Raw genomic sequence first — 5,376 nt, forward strand, 5'->3', positions numbered from 1 at the left:
ATTACTAGGTATATATGAACGGAGCGTCGAAGCATAGACCAATTGTATTTTTTATAGACTTTATCTGCGTTTGTTTTTAAGCAACACAAAAATATATTATTAAGTACTTAAGGTTCCTACTATATATATTATATAACTGCGATAACGGTACAGATATATCTAGTTTTTACTGGTCTAACGTGGTATTCCGGTATAGGGAGGTAATGTCTGTTGAATGAGTCACCGTATTTTTTTAAATTTATCATGTCTAGGAAATGTTAATATACCTATGTGTACTAAGTGAAAATATTAGGTACCTACCTACTATATCTGTTTTTCATGTTTACAGTACATAATTGTTATATTATCTCTATTAAAATATATTTTATTTATTATATAAAATCTATTATATATTATAATAGATTATAATATATATAGTCTATTATATATTCGATTAAAATTTAAAAATATCTTGAAAATATACTGTTGTTGTAGGCATTATAAAACAAAACCAGATTTTATACAGCTGTAAAATTCAAAAAAATGAAATTTCTCCTTGGATGTCGACGTCTGTTCTGGCTGTCCACCCCCCATCGGGCTCACAACTGATGAAAAGACAAATTAAGTAAAAAAACAAACCGTGCAAGGGATCCGAGATACACAAATAATAATATGATGTAATATTACAATATAGAGCTCATAGAATCGCAACGTTCTCCCCCCGTTCGTAATGCCACTGATACATATTATGACTACGCTATTGGTGTAATATACTATTTATTTTAATAGTTTTTTTTGTTATTTTTCGCACCATACATGTGTTGGCTGTAGCCTGAACTGCTATGAAACGTTCAGATTATTATAGGGAGTATACACTAAACATAATTTACACATTCACAATGCACAACTAATAATATCGTTCGACAGACGGTCTAAATAAATATAAAATAGATAAATATTTATATACCCTGTACCAGCTATTTATAAATGCTGTAATTAATGTTTATATATTTATAAATTTGAACAGGATAAATCACTAAACAGTCATATTTTATTCTATAGATGTATGTTTTTGAAAAAAAAAGTCATTCAGACAATTTGAATATTTGTTATACACAAACATTAAAAAAAAAAAAAATTCTTACCTCAGTAACTTTTCTGGTGGGAAAGAGAATATAATTGATGCATTCGAAAAGTCAAAAAATTCCAAGTAGTTTTCAAAAGCTTCGTAAAAAACAAAAACAATTTAAGGATAAATGGAAATTTTTACGAAAAACCAGAAAAAATTGATTTTATTTGTTTGATTTAACTCAAAAAAAAATGATCGTAGAATGGTACATGATTTTTTCACCAAATGACAATTTTCCAAATATGATAACATTTTCAAAAAAATGTTGGAATTTTTTTGAGCTATTTAATATATTACCTAGGCATAAGAAAAATTCGATTTTTATTAGTTTTATTTACCTATTGACGTTAAAAAAATGTTTGCTAGGTCCAAATACTTGTAAGTTTAATACAAGGTTCCTCATAAGTTATAGTTAATGGAAGTTAAAAAAACTATATTGTAAATGGACAGTAATTTTTTATGACAGTCTAAAGTTGAAATTTTTTTCGACATTGGATATCACCCCGCAAATTAACGATTACCTACTCCGGGAATGATTTTCTGATTTTGTTGTAGGTACCTAATTCAAAAATAAATAACAGCAGATACTTGAATTTTTCACCAAATGTTTATTTTATAATTTTCTGTACATTTTCTATAATTTTTTATTTCCTTGATGAAGTTTAAAAATGTTTAGACTCGTTTTGAGTTGTTTACAGATACTTTTAATTACCAATCTCATTTAGTCTCAGATTCATGAATAGATTTTACAATTATGTGTTTTTTATTTTTTTATAAATCTACCTAATAAGTATTTGAATAATGTTAATCATTTTGAGAAATTATAGATATTTGGAATTTAAAATTTTTCTTAGTTTTTTCTATAAATGTTATACCTAGGTTCTCCATAAGTTGTTATAATATAGTAGGTATTTGGAAATATAAGTAATATGTAGCACGATTTTTTTATGAGAATTTAAAGTTCAAATGTTGACAAGATTCATCAAAATCACGAAAATTTGCTAATTATTTTGTAGTTAAAATGTTCAATTTTTATAGCCAAGTATTGAAAATGAAAAAGGTTTCTTATAAATAGTTCATACTATAATCAAAATATAGCTAAAAAAAATATAAAACACAGTTTTTTACAGATATTTTTGTTTCAAAATTGGAAGGAATTAGATATTTAAAAAAAAAATAACGATTTCAGTTGTTTTGTTGTAATTTAAAAATATTATTCGTGGGTAATTGAACATTTTAAAGTATATTATTATATTTTATACACTCGATAATATGTTCAATGCAATGTTTTCGGCAAAAGTAATTCGAACTACTGTATTACGAATAGTAAAATAAATTACTTTAATAGCAACAACATCATAAAAATATATACTTAGTAATATTAGATGACAGATGATTGAATGATTCTGCAAAATGTCTTTACTCAGAGTAGTTTTTTATATACGATGATTTTATACTATTGAATAAAAATTTAAAGCATCCATTATAATTTACAGGGAGTGTCAGTGACCCCTCTTGGCACCTATGTACAGCAGAGCAATAAGTACTGACTTGCCCACGTCCTATAAAAATATTTTTTTGTCAAAAAAATAATTCTAAGTTTCTATAATAATCACTAGCCGAATTTATCGATCTGCTGCGCTTTATTTTTGCTTAATCTTTACCACAATCTAAAAATGTATTGTCTCTGCCAATTTATAGAAAAAACTATAGTACCTACCTATCTCTTAGTTGATCATTAAATAATTTATATGTTGTAAAATGTGTAGCTGTTAACAATGTATTAAGTACCTACCTATATTATGCGTGAATTACTCATGAAAGTCGTTGCTTCTAAAGGTATAAAAAAACAATCAAGACACTAGATAAGCTCGAAAAGACATATTATATGTTTTGACTCAAAATTGATTATATGTATAAAAAAATTATGTTTTCAAAAACACATGCATTTATTTTAACCAGTAAATGTCCCACAAAACACAAATAATAGCAATAGGTATAAGTTGGTAAATCACAGTTTTTAAAGGTGCACCGTCTGTATACACTTAAATATTAAAAGGGTTCAAAATATTACAACTAGATTTAAGTAAAAATAAATAATGATAATTTTATTTTTCAGTCTTGATAAAAATATTCACTGGAGAAAAACGGTTCATTGCGTATTATATTATTAAATTTAAAATTAAAAACATTTATGAAAAACATGTTATATAAACCAAGAAGTATTTCGATTTATTTACTATGGATAAAACTCCGACATTTGGTGTGTATTATATAATATTACTCTCGGCTTTTGATCTTGTTTTACACTAACAACAATAACTATAATAACCGTTTTTTGAAAACAAATGTCAAATCTAAATAAAGTATAATTTTTTTTCCACATGAATGAAATTTTTTTTACAAATGCATTGTGTAAAGAGTATAATTTAAGTTTTACAACATGTTGTAACTAAATGCATTGTATTGTACCATGTTGCGTTAGGGAATAAAACGAATAACACTGCTCAGTATTATTTTTCCCAATAATCGTACATTTTTAGATGAAAAAAAAAAAAAATCTAATGTTCACTAGTTTGGTGTGGCTCCCCTCATCAATAATGGGGTGAAAAAACCTTACAGGAGGTGACTTATCTCCGAACCCCTATATATATGTATAATGTATACGGTGTGTGTAACTCACAATAGTAAAATATAACGAAAAAATAGGTTTTGCTCAGATGAGTCACCGAAATAATCTCCTTCTATATAATAATATGTATGTATTGTATGTGATGTACATTTCTAAACAACAATAGGCACGTACGAAATATATCAATTTTACAATTATTTCAATGCAAAGTTAAGTAAAATATAATGTACTTACACTGTTGTATCATGTTGGCAGTTATATTTTGTTAATCATTAATTGATTTACGTTTCATTGGTTTACGCGCTTACAAATTTACTATTGATACGTCATTGAAATGTAACGAAAATGTAAAGAATACAGATTAATAATATTACGAAGTTATTCATAATTATTACCAGTACAATTATTTCTGGGTACCTTCCATAAAAGTTCAATTAATTCCCGTATTATATTATTTTAACTAAAGCTATATCAGAGGTCTTCCACCATTTTAGCATCAGGTCACTTATTATTTTACAAAAATCTCGCGGGCTGCACGCGTAATAGATACAATTTTATCATGTAATATTTTATATCATGTTCGGTAAAAGCCGTCCTACACCAACAGCTAACAGGTATACAATGGACACATCATACATTCACATATAACATATATCTATAATTTCATTGATCTTTATTATCGTCGTAAATTATACGCCTGTCGAGCGGTGAATTAATCGGCTAGAATTGGCACCCAATTTAAAAAAATTTAATTTTTTGTTTTGAATCCGGCAATAACGTTTTATAATAGTCGTTCTAATGTACATATTTCAAAGCTGACCTTGTCAAAGGAAAAAAAAGAGAATTTGTCTGAATAGAAAATAAACTCTTTGACCTAAAATATGTTCATGAGCCACATATTATAAATTCTACGAGGGCTACTGCCGTTTAAAAACCTCTGATCTAGAGTATCCTTCGACATTCCCGTATCGAGTGAGCCGTATATAGGCACCTTTTATTTCTTTTTTTTCTTTTTTCTCTTGTGGTATCGACGACGTTGACGGGACTTCTTGGGAATTACTTCAGCAACGCCGCCATCGCATATTAATTAATTAATAACATACAAATATTTACAGAACTCTCAGAATGCCGGAGACTACTTTCCATAGCGATCCCTACTCCATTGAGTGTTTCAGTAATGATAATAATAATAATAATAATGCCTGGTTTGAGCACTGGAAGTCTTTAGGGGGTCTTGTCGTCTCCGAACTTCTTGACAACATAACATTTCTTTTGGTTTGGCCTTTTGGATTAATTATTCCCAATTATATTGCAGCTGTTTACCCATTTACGTGCTGTTAGGGTAGGTAGTATAATATAGTATATTGTTATATATTATTCAACAAATTATTATTTAAATGGTATATTATGTTGAAAAATACATTTTCAAAGAAGAAAAATTATTTGTTTGTTCGGGGTAATCCCTGGAACTATTAAACCATTTAAAAAAAAGGTTTAGCATTAAAAACCTACACTAACCCAAGGATATCGATCGCCTTTATTTTTTATTATTGTAAATTCGAGAATTTTTCTTAGAAATAATATAAATAATAATAATAATATACCTATTTTTGTTTATTAAAGGGTTGCTATTGCC

The sequence above is a fragment of the Acyrthosiphon pisum genome, chromosome X (genome assembly GCF_005508785.2).
Source record: "Acyrthosiphon pisum isolate AL4f chromosome X, pea_aphid_22Mar2018_4r6ur, whole genome shotgun sequence".
NCBI lineage: Eukaryota > Metazoa > Arthropoda > Insecta > Hemiptera > Aphididae > Acyrthosiphon > Acyrthosiphon pisum.